The sequence below is a fragment of the Rhipicephalus microplus genome, chromosome 1, assembly GCF_043290135.1.
Source record: "Rhipicephalus microplus isolate Deutch F79 chromosome 1, USDA_Rmic, whole genome shotgun sequence".
Lineage (NCBI taxonomy): Eukaryota > Metazoa > Arthropoda > Arachnida > Ixodida > Ixodidae > Rhipicephalus > Rhipicephalus microplus.
In genome coordinates this window covers 262,017,110-262,029,887 of record NC_134700.1, presented here as the reverse complement: position 1 = coordinate 262,029,887, position 12,778 = coordinate 262,017,110, and the positions used below count along the sequence as shown (strand labels likewise).

The window sequence follows — 12,778 nt, the reverse complement described above, 5'->3', positions numbered from 1 at the left end:
TCCAAGCCTGCAACAACCTTCGAATTACACTTCCGATGCGACACAATAAACAAATCGTGTGGATGAGACAGTGCTGCAGAGACTCGCAAGGCCGATCCCGTCTATAGAGACAACTGCTGTGAAGCCCTTCATCGAGTCGCAATGACGTCCACAAGACGATCACGGAAACGGTATATCAGTCAGGCGCGTGGCGACAGCGTACACGTTTATCGTATCATGCGACGTTCAGCGTAAGACACGCACGTGATAACGGATCGGGGGCTCCAAGATGCGACGCGACCAGCTGATAGCGAATTCCCCTTAGAACGTTCATAGGAAGCACGATCTTGCGCCCAAACAGTACTCGTGGTGGTGATGGCGTTTTAAACGTATACGTCCACACCTTCTATCATTGTCGTACTCTCTAGTTTATTCTTGTCCCTTTACCTCCTCATCATCTACTCCAAACTGTAGGGTAGCGAATCACACTTTCCGTTCTCATTACCATCCAGATCTTTTTACGTTCTTTAAGACGCCTGTCTTTCTATCTTGTTCTAAATAGAGAGTGATTCGAGAAAGAAGAAAATAAAAGGACGCTATTTTCTGCCTCCCGTCATGGGAAAGGGGGTTGACAATGATTGATTGATATGTGGGGTTTAACGTCCCAAAACCACGATATGATTATGAGAGACGCCGTAGTGGAGGTCTCCGGAAATTCCGACCACCTGGGGTTCTGTAACGTGCACCGAAATCTGAGCACACGGGCCTACAGAATTTCCGCCTCCATCGGAAGTGCAGCCGCCGCAGCCGGGATTCAATCCCGCGACCTGCGGGTCAGCAGCCGAGTACGTTAGCCACTGGACCGCCACGGCGGGGTGAAGGGGCTTGATAGAAAAAGAGATTATCTAGAAGGGGTGAGTAGATGACAAGATAGTATCTTGTCCGTCCAGACCAGGAGTAGACCGAATAAGCCAAGGCGTTCGTGTATATTGCGTCGAGGTGCGCAGAAGGCGCCAACTCGAGAAAGACCTGGTAGTATCTCGAGTACTACAGTATCTGGTACGTCTATGCGTGAACGTGTTGCCGATATTGCGCGAAAATATCTGAGACAGGAATACCGTGTAGCTGCTGCATTCTGCCAGCTTCTACTTATTGATCTCTCATCTACCTTCGCTATTTGTTTCTGTATAGTTAAAAGGGTATATAGTTTGTATATGAACATAGCATGACAGTGTTTGAAAGTGTTTAGCATGTTGTTGAGCATATTTTGTGCGAAAAAGGCACGCTAAATAAATCATGTACAAAGATCTCAATTCCAATTCAGTCTAGCCATACACAATGCACTTGCTTTGTTTTTGCCTTACAATGCCACGCTGTGCGCTTGCTTCCCTTTACAGCGACATCACTCACTGGAACAAAATTCAAAAGAAAGAGATTCAGTCACCGTGTAAAAGTGACGGATGCCTCAACGTGATGCTTAAGGTCCGTTCGATTCGCCTGCACCACGTGAACCAGTTCATGGGGTGCTGCACTTTGCCATTCGTTTCAGTGGTGCAGTATCGACGACCTCTGAATTCTGTCGTTCGTTTCAAAAGGTGCAGAAGAGGTGCAGCACTGGTTCACGATTTTCGTGCACCACCTACTATGATGGTGCCGGCTTGGTGCAGCCGTGCATGCAACTGAGCAGACGATGCAGCACTTGGGCGTATGCGCCGTATCTGCCTCTACCAACGCTGTATGTTTTGCCAAGATGTTTGCGCCTCATAAATTGTCCGCATGTGCGGTTCGTCATCGTTCAGTGTTAGCTGAACGGTGTAAATTAAGCGAAAAGAAATAAGGCCTGCACCTTGTCGGCACATCGTCATTCGTTTCGGGTGTAGTGCTGTACCTGCACCGTTGAACTCACGCTGCACAATTCCTGAACTTCGCGTGCACAGCCGTGAACCAGTTCCGACTGGTGCAGATGAATCGAACGGACCTTTAGTTTGTACAGGTGTGACCAGCAGTAACCCAGGCGCCATCGCTACGACGTCAAGCTTACCTTTCAAAAAAGAAAAGCGATAACTTAAGTTTTAAATTTCAAAGAAGACAATTTGAGCACAAACAATATCGTTGCTCGTCTGAACCATGCAGAAAACCATGGCAGCCCTATGCCCTTCAGGGAGAAATATATACACCTCTTCGATCGGCTAGTAATGGGAATTTCCGAGCTACGCGCACCAGCGCAAGGCAAACAAATAGAAGAGTTTGGGAGAGAGACGCGCCGATACGTTGGGATCGGGGCCCGGAAGAAGGAGACAGAGGCAATAAATTATTTCACTCGAAATGTCAACAGGAAAACAAAAAGAACAGACAAACAAATAAACAAACGAGCTCACTGGAAAGAAAGAACCGGGAAGGGAGACGGAGGCGGGCGGCGAAACCGGATCGACACACATTCGAGGCTATCTCGGCAAACGGTTCGAAGGCCACCAAGGCGACGCGACCGCAACCACCATTGGAGACGCGTCAATACGGCCAAGGGGCCCTTCGACGGCCCAGTCGCGGACGTCACCGCTGGAGAAGAGTCCGGCACAGAACGCAGGAGGCGATCACGTCACGTGACCTGTCAAAGCTATTCACCATGGAAACCAAGGACGATCATCGGTGCAGGGCCGCGATATGCTCCAGTCGCGGGCGAGACTCGGATTGTTGTGTCATGCACCTTATAGGGACGACGACGCCAGCGACGCGGACGAAGCTATACATATAAGGCCAGTCTCTCGCATTACAATGAATCACTGCATTGAAGGGAGGCAGAGAGAGAGAAAGAAAAGAAAGGCGTAGGGCGATTCGTTCGACTGACAATCATTGGAAAGCAGATAGATGTATACGATATAGATGAATCGGCGTTTGAAAGACCTTGCGAATGAAGTGTGAACTCACGGCAGAACCGAGACATACTACGTCCCCGCTTTCCTTAATTGTTCAACCATATTTCAATCGATATTTAAGGGCGAGTGTACGAGATATATGAGAAGGAAACTGGATTTCGATTCACGCGAAAGATCTTCACTTTTCTTTGTGCACCCGAACGGATATTGATGGGCCTGCGGTAGACGTGCAGCGACTGATTGAGTAGTCGGTTGATAGATTGAGCAGTCGACTAATTGAACGACATTTCAATCAACCTAGCTCTGCGTGAACAAAATGCCTGCGGTGGGAGAGACGTCTATTTGGACATGGAAACGATAACAGTGGTCAGAGTGACAAGCTTACGCATTGTGCTGCTCCGTTATGGACTAGAAGTCGATTAAACGTCGCGCCATATTCGAAGTGCGCATGCAGTGTAGTTGTCTACACACTCTGTCCATTTAAGATATGAAAAAAAACATTAACAAAAACACACAAACACGAGATAACGGTATACCAGCACTACAGCAAGACGACCAATGCTTTTTCCACGTCGCTGACGCGCTATCTTTTCCAAAATCATATATAGTATACGACAGTGAGCTTACCGCGTGAGGTATGTGATGCAAGAGGCTAGAAAAGATGCATGTTCAGCCACGAGACGTGCCAAGCACATTGGCCATGTTACTTGCGATCTTGCCAGCAGGTGGCACCACGTTCAAGGCCCCTCAAACTTCGTCGGTTAACGAAGCCGCCAGGAATGTGACAGATGCCCCCGGGAACGCCTTTACCTCCCTTTCTCTCAATGCGGCCTTCCGCTGGGGATGCCGCTAAGTAAATGTCGGGCTTTTGCGCTGTGCCACCATGTCTACCACATTCGTGAACATACATTCACGGCACGGCGCTATTCGAGCAGTGCACGTAAGTCAACACCGCGCCGCTAGTGGGCAGTGCTAGAACACGTCACATATTACGCCAACCTTGGAGAGGTATGTAATTGGACCATGAAACAGCATCGCCTGAGCGGCTAAGGCGTTTTCAAGGTCGACTAAGTATGACGGTTATAAAATGACATTCCGTGATGTGCAATAGGCGGATATGAAGTGTGTGGTTATTCGCCATGTGCACGAGTTTGGAGGTCATACTTCTCTCGTAGACAATAGCAAGCTGCAGCAGAACCTTCGCGGCTGTATGTGGCTGTGTAACATTTCTTTAATGAATAAAAAATATTTAACCTTGTATAGCATACGAGTTCGGCGGAATTCTGCAACTTGGCGCGATGGTAATGAAATGCGTAATTGACGACCCCCCACTTGTAGCAAGAAGTCACAGGGAAACCTTTTTCTCACTGACAACCGTTTTATTGATATGTGAGGTTTAACATCCCAAAACAACCATATGATTATGAGAGACGCCGTAGTGGAAGGCTTCGGGAATTTCGACCAGCTGGGGTTCTTTAACGAGCACCCAAATGTGAGCACACGGGCCTACAGCAGTTTCACCTCCATCGAAAATGCAGCCGCCGCAGCCGGGATTCGATCCCGCGACCTGCGGGGTTCTATGTATTTTGTGCGGGCTGAATGTTATAATATTAATGCATACCAACTCGCCCAGCTATCTGTTTCACTGCAAGAAATAGAAATAAACCAACTTTGTAAGTAGGTGATTTGAATATCAGAGTGAACTAAACTAACTTTTCGGGGAACGGTGTTTGACGGTAAAAAAAAAAAAAAAACTGTTGGGTTTGCCATTAGTTCTGTCTCACCACTAAATGGCAAGAACTGGCTTTCACCAAAGCACTGCTCAGTCGAAGTAAAGCGTTTCGTTCTGAAGTTCACCGCGTTTGCATTGTGTCTTGGACGCCTAGCGACGCAAAGCTCTTCCTTGGAATTCTTCCTGCACAGCCGTGAAACCAGCCTGCCTTATCACTGCATCGCGCAAAGACGCGCCTAGGAAGTCGACACCGCCCAGGGTTAAGACGATCGCTGCCGTAAACATAGGCTGTATAGAGCTAACAGCTACCGCCTGTTCCTTGAGGAGAGCCGCGACAAACAGCTCAATGACCCTGTAGCGTGTCCTTCAGCAGACTCTTCTACAACGCTGATTATCGGCATAGGTGGTAAACTATATCCCATAGAAAACCACACAGGAATAGCCGGTAATCACGCGAAGTCTCTGCGCCGCAGGCTTGACAGGAACCTCGGCGAATCCACCTTTATCTAAACTCGTTTAGTACGCACGCTTCATCTTCGTCATAAGCGCATAAACGTATAATATTTAGATACCCTTCCTCGCGACACGAGTCAACCGACCAAATCCCACGCAGGTTCGAAACTAAACTTTCCCGCTCTGTCTAATCCCACCATGGCTTAAACGCATTTTCTTTTGTTCTGTGTGAACACCAGTTTTAACAACTTGATTGATGCCATAAGGTGACATGGTATTACGGCAGGCAGAGTATCGACACAATACGCGGCTTTCCAGCTGAACGTCCTCCTTTTATTACGGGCGTGTACCACTCCAAGAAACCGCATTTGCTTTACATATCAGAACTCCATCTTTTCTGTCTCATTTTGACGAATACCACTTACAACAACAACAACTACTACTACTATTATTATTATTTTTTTCCTCTAGACGTCGGATACAATGTACAACGACTATCTGAACTTTACAAGCCGTTTGTAAAAGAACCACTTGCCTGAAAGTTCTGCCGATAGTGATCATTTAGCAGTCGAAATAAAACACGGAACAGATCGGAGACATTCGGGGATGTCGCTGAAGCATCAACCGTTCTGCGCACACATAGACCGCTACACGAGCATGAAATGCGAGACAAACAGGAACAGTATGGTGTATTGCAGGTGAAAATATATAAATGCACAATAAATAGCGTTGCCCTCGATATGGTGTGATCGAAAAGAAAAAACTCGCTTGCTAGCTCATAAACGTCCTTGTTTTGCCTGTTGCTGAGTCTCGTAGTGATCAGCAGTATGAACTTGCCTCAGGCATGAACTCATGTGGCATGCCATGGCGGTCGCAGAAAAACCATGACTGTCAAATCATGACTTGTTTTCTTCCACAATACAGGAGTACTTACGTGATGACGCGTGAAGTGTATATTGTACATTTATATTATTGAATTCTGTTTCCCCTATGTTTCTGATGGTACTTACACATACATCCAGTGTATTGCCTAACATCAAATTTACATGTCTTGTAATCTTTATCATTTTGATGTCACTATGTTTCTCTTGTTCATAGTTTATTATTTTCTTGTACCCCACTCCCCTCTGTAAAGCTATGTGCGACTGAGGGTAAAATAAATGAAATGAACTGAAATGAAACCAAGCATATGCATTGGTGTACTCACTAAATGTCGAGCGAACAGCGGTGCCGAGGTAATCCCTCGCGAGGCCGAAGAAGCGGCTGAAGCTTTTTCACTCGTGGCGCGTTGCTGGCGAGACGTGAAACCCTTTTCACTTCTTCCGCACTGCACTGCCTCCCTCGCTCGGCGAGACCGGGAAGGGGCGGCGGCGTGACAGCTGACTTGTGGCGCGACGCGAAATGGACGTCGACAACGGCGCAGCGTCGAACGCCAAGAGTACGAGGAGGTCGTGAGGGGAGGCCAGCCATTGAGGCGCGCCTTCTTCGAAGGGCTCTCCCCGGTTAAACGTCTTACGACGGAAGCCGTGACGTGACGCCGAGCGTTTATCTTCTCTCGCCGAGGAGCGAAAGGCGCGTAACGAAAGGCGCGCCGAGATAAGCTGGCATGCGCAACGCCGCTCTCCAAACGAGCACGCTTGGGAAACTGCATGGTGCCGGCTATCACCTGCGTATAAGGACTCTAAGCGTCAGATAAAGCGGACACAACGTGGCCTCAAATGATCGGCGCGGTGCGTGATAGCGACGGGCCATTGCTTTCGACAAGTGACTGACGAAGCAACGGCGGAGTGTTGCAGTTCCGCGTGCAGCGAGAAGGGCTTATATCGGCAAACGTCTCCCACCGATAACCATTCGCGCGCAATGAATGAGATTAGATAGATAGATAGATAGATAGATAGATAGATAGATAGATAGATAGATAGATAGATAGATAGATAGATAGATAGCTAGATAGATAGATAGATTCCTGCCACTTCTGCGCATCTGCACTCGCGCTGGGAAAGAAAAAAAAAAGAATCGCGTTTGCAAAGTACGGATCCAGGCGCATTGTAGCTGCCTTCCCGTAAAACACGAAGTTGTGATCGCTCGCGATTTGTGATCGCAATGTACTACAATACATTGTACACACGTTATCTTTTATCTACAGCGCTACGTAGACAGTCCCTTATCGTCTATCCCTGGCACCTACCTACGGCTGATTTTGCTAGAGCGAAGCAAACGGTCGCGACAATGTCATTATTTTGGAATGTTCGTTTTCTACTATGCTGCGGGTAATAATAACTACTGTGCTTTTACGTGCCGAAAAATCATGACATGATTGCGAGTCACGCTGTTGTGGAGGGCTACGGAAATTGCAGTGACCTGGTGTTTTTGAATGAGCTCCGAACGTTAAGTGCACGGGCATAAGTACACGGGAGTATAGCGAACTCAATTTTTTTTTTTTGGCTTGGATTTTTGTAATCTATTTGGTATTGGCCATGTGAGCCCGTGACTACGTTTCGTGAGTATATATATGAAGAATGACGAAAAATAAAATTGAGTTGAAAGCTCACGCTTTTCCCTGCATGGTCTTTTCTATGCCCTTGCCTTCATTTGCGCATAATTATGAACTCGCCCAGCTGCAAGTTTTACTGTAGCACTTTGCGCCTCAATCAAAAATACGACCACCGCGGCCGGAATCGAACCCGCAACCTTTGGGTAAGCCGCCGATTGCCGTAACCACTGTTGAACCACTGAATGACGTAACTAGTGAATGCCGTAACTACAGTACGTGTACTGTAGTCACTTGGATCGATCTTGTACAGATCGATCCAAGTGACTTCAGGGTGCCGCGAAATTTCAACAGGCAAAATGAAACATCTTTACACCGCATCCGATTAAACGTTGCATATACGAATTACTTCAGGAACGAAATTGGACTGTCCGACTCAGCATTTTCTGCCTAATGTAACGTCGTTGAAGACATCAAACATGTCCTCTGTGAGTGTACGAAATACGCATCAAAGAGACAGTCTCTGAAGATGGCCTTAAATATACTACAGGACACAAACTTGGAGTTGAAAAATATTTTAGGCCCATGGTAGAACACGTCCAGTACGCTAGGGTCTACAAAAGCGCTACTGACATTCTTACGAACCACAGGCTTGAACAAAACGTTGTAAATAGTGTGGTGCGTGTGAGTGATTTTATGTGTTATGTGAATGATATGCGTGTATGTAAGTGTATGTGTTGTGTGTTTATCGTTGTATATATCATTGTCATCACCCGGCAACTGGAGTAGCCTGTCATGTGAAAAACTAGGCAAAACTCTCCAGCCTCCCATTAAAATAATTCTCTCTCTCTCTGTAGTCCCTTCACTTATGGTCAAGATAATGTTAGGGGGCTTCATAGTTTTTTTTATATATATAGCGCTTAATGCATACTTTTTGTAAACTTGATAAAGCGAGTGATGATTTTGTATGTAATGAGTTTGATTCGTCCATGTGCCTTCCACTGCTTCTGTTACTGGGATTGTAGCAACGGTCTAGCTGCTCAAATGCAGATTTTGCCGAGCTTGTGTTGCTCAAAATTCTTTCGGGGCTCCTGGTGATTGCCCCGTCCACTGCTTCTTTATTGCGCTTGTACTTGTAAACAACTTTGCAACTCGCGTAGGAACTACGGATTCCAGATGGGTACCTAGATCCTGCGGACGCCAACCACTTGAGAAGTAACCAAGAAAACCCCGTTCCCTTTCTCTTCCTGCAGAGCAACCATCGCGCTTACCCGCGACGCGTCAAAGCCGCGCGGTGAAGTGTCATTTACAACAGCGCTTCGGTTGGCGTTGGAACAACGAGCGGAATAAAACGGCACGTCCCGACCCCAGAGCACTTACTCGTCTTGATGAAGTCATGCTCTAAATGCAGGCACGATTCCTGCTCTCTCGATCATATGTTCCGGCTGTGCCTATTCACAATCGGCTCTAGTCAGTACAGCAAGACGAAGTGGGAAGCAGCGCTTCGAAGATGAGACGTTACTCCTCAACTGCACCCTGTCCCGAAGCTTCGCCGAAACTCACAGCCTTCCGGTTCCGCCCCAGATGAAGTCATAGGCTTGATGAGTAGCCTTAGGCCACATAATTCTTGTCACGTCAACACAACTGAACAAGAACACCAAACGAGCGCTAACTTCCCACTAACGTTTACTCTCGGAAATCCGCACCCATTAATCCGTGAGCATAGATCACAAAAAAATACGATCACGCGCAAGAGCACTCTGACAGGCTCCAGAAACTATCGTTAAACAGGAAAAATACTACGCAGTTAAAAGACCGGGATCAAGTAAGGTGTTCTTGCTAGTTGTATGAGGTGGTCTTGGATCATAATGTATGTACTTTACGAGGTCAGAGTTCATTGATAAAATGGTCAGGATTTCTGGGTATAAACTTTAGCTTGAAGTTAGCACTCGTCTTGTCTTCATATTAATTTTTGGGTCGTTATTTTATTGATTCGTGTTCAAGTATGAAAGCCTGTAAGCTCGCGCAAGCTTAAGTTGTAAGCTTCCGTTGCGCTTCGCCAGGGCCGCTATATGTAAGCGCACGCTCGTACGGGTTTTGGCTTCGTCTCCGAAGGACCTGGAGTGTTTCTAGAGTACGGCACTCAGTGGAAACGACGAAAGTCGAATCATAGCGAGGACGCCAAACTCCAGCGAAAATGAACTAAACAAGAAAGAAACTGAACTAAGCGAGCGCAAAAAGATGCCAGCAGTGGGCTGGCGGATACAGAAGCGTTAACGGATAAGCACGCGCATAAGAGGATCCGCCGCGATCAACGCGTCGGCAAACGAAGACCTATTACCGGAGCCAATGATCGGCAGTTTTACGACAGCGACGGGAAGTACTTTTGACGCGACCAGGATAAGCGGAAAGGAAGCAGGGACAGCCAGTGATCTAGACTCGACGCACCAGTACAGCATGACAATAAAACGGCTAGACTGACGCTAGCTGGGAATGACGATGTTTACTCAAGTTGAGTCAATGCTTGAAACAAAAGGAAAAAGAAATGTTTTTGCCGACAAGTATACCTTCGGGGTTTCACTCTTTCAAGCAAGTTCGCGTGTTGTCTATCTAAAACGCAACATCATTGATGATGCTGTATGATGACCATCTGTTACACACACACACACACACACACACACACACACACACACACACACACACACACACACACACACACACACACATATATATATATATATATATATATATATATATATATATATATATATATATATATATATATATATATATATATATATATATATATATATATATATATATATATATATATATATATATATGACACACACACCACAGTCTTGCTTTGTAATCCCCTTTTCGGCCGACATTTCTCACTTCTACGAAATACGCGTGGTTACGGTTATTTATTTATCTATTGATTTATTTATTTACTCGCACCTCCGCGGGTTTTCCCGCACACAAAATTTAATTTTCGAAGTGACATGGCACAGCTATTAGCGGAGTGGTGTACAGATGAACAATTATCCTTCGCCTTAAGAATTCGCACGTCCGCACACACACACTATCTTCTCACGTCGCCGGGGTGGCGTAGCGGCAGAGCCTGCGTTTATCGAGCGTCAGAGAAGCCGGAGCTTCCGACCCCGAATACGTGACGCGACCTTCGGCGTCGTGACTCGCCGCCGCAGCGGTCGCACGCGGCGGGCCAATTTCGCGTGGGAATGAGCCAAATTTCGTCGATGCCTCTCGTGCTCGCAGCCGCTTCCCAGCAGCCCTTCGCTTCCTCCTGTTTTCGCCACCACTCCTATCACCGTGATAGTGTCAAAGAGGTAATTTTTCAAATCTCACCTTAGTGAACCCCAGCACTAAGACGTTGTTTTGATTTTTTTCTTTTGTATTGTGAAAGCTAAACGTACGAACTTGGTCCTTTTTTTCTTGAGGCAAATAAAACAATAAGTATGAAAAAGCGTACAGTAAAATGTGGCATGCGACAGCATTTTTTCCCCTTTTCCTGGTTTCTAAGGTTTCACAAAGAGATAGATAGATAGATAGATAGATAGATAGATAGATAGATAGATAGATAGATAGATAGATAGATAGATAGATAGATAGATAGATAGATAGATAGATAGATAGATAGATAGACAGACAGACAGACAGACAGACAGACAGACAGACAGACAGACAGACAGACAGACAGACAGACAGACAGACAGACAGACAGACAGACAGAAAGACAGACGGGCAGACAGACAGACAGACACATAGACAGACACATAGACAGACACATAGATAGATAGATAGATAGATAGATAGATAGATAGATAGATAGATAGATAGATAGATAGATAGATAGATAGATAGATAGACAGACAGACAGACAGACAGAAAGACAGACAGACAGATAAATAGATAGATAGATAGATAGATAGATAGATAGATAGATAGATAGATAGATAGATAGATAGATAGATAGATAGATAGATAGATAGATAGATAGATAGATAGATAGATAGATAGATAGATAGATAGATAGATAGATAGATAGATAGATAGATAGATAGATAGATAGCAATTCACCTGAGATACTACTTCATGTGCTGGGCGATCAGTATTTTATGTACACTGATAATCGCATAAAAGCAAACACAACACACACACATATAGATTATACTGTTTGCAATATTTTGTTATGGGTTCTGGCCCACAAGAGCATTAACAATGCTTTAGTGGCACGTAACGTACAGGTGGTACTTTGTCATTGGCCCAGAATATGTATACAGTTCTACGCTCGAGTTCCGTTGAAGGTGTAATGCCTATTTCAAACTGTTACGTAATGTCCCAAAGTCAAATAGTTCGTATATAAGTGCGTCAAGTGTCTCGCCGGAAATTTTCTTTTGCAATCTCGCGACAACCTATGTAAGTATAAGTTATCTTGTGGAAGCGTATAAACTTGATTTGTTTCGCGCTCGCATGATCCCTCCTCGTATATTATGTTGGCGTTCACGTCACATTTACATTACCGTATGAAATTCTCAGGGTGAGGTCGGGCGCGTCTATAGTTCACAAAGTCGATCGTGCTTGTGCGTGCGCGAGGCAGTTCGCTGCGACTCTCCCTAACAGTAACGCTCAGTTTTACGTTTCCAGAACGGCGCCGAATTTAGACATAACTGCTATCTGAGCGTACGATTTGTGGTTTGTAGGCGGAAGCTCATCGCTCGTAGGCAGCCGAGCTTTATCGAAAAACACGATGTAAAAATGGCAGACTGGGCTTGTTGATTTAACATACTAGAAGTTTAAGGCGCGAATACGAGACGCACGGACAAGTGGCGCTATACATGTGTGTGTATTGCCTCTCTTGAGTGAGAAGGCACGGCGGCGCCCTTGATAGCCGCTATACAGTTCACATAAGGCATGTGAAATGCTTTTCACCGATCTGCCTACATAGACGATGCGAAAAAGCAGAAAAAAGAAAAAAAAGCAAGAATTCGTTTGAATAGGCAATGGATACAAAAACAAAACAAAAGAAAAATCATACACTACTTCCAACACACGCGCTCTGTTGTATATCGCGCTCCTTTTAGAATGGGCGTAATAGGCCACGCATACTAAGCGCGCATGTATTCTTTCTTTCTTTTCACTGTGACAGCAGCGATCAATATCCACAGGCACGTCACGCTGCGCGTTCATTAATAAAGCCGTGTTTGGACCTCAGCTCAGGCTCCACCT

The 12,778-nt window shown here is 45.9% G+C and overlaps 1 protein-coding gene across 3 annotated transcripts in view; it reads right to left on the bottom strand.

Moving 5' to 3' along the window:
- Nucleotides 1–12,778, bottom strand: part of LOC119187143 (sodium-driven chloride bicarbonate exchanger-like) — a 240,234-nt gene that overhangs the window by 145,855 nt on the left and 81,601 nt on the right. Inside the window, exon 1 of one of the 3 annotated variants that reach the window (XM_075894114.1) lies at nt 6,245–6,377. The exons of the other annotated variants lie outside the window; for them this stretch is intronic. The gene's annotated coding sequence lies outside the window, so the exon portion shown is untranslated. Of the gene's footprint in view, nt 1–6,244; nt 6,378–12,778 lie in introns of those variants that run through there. 3 annotated transcript variants of the gene reach the window in all.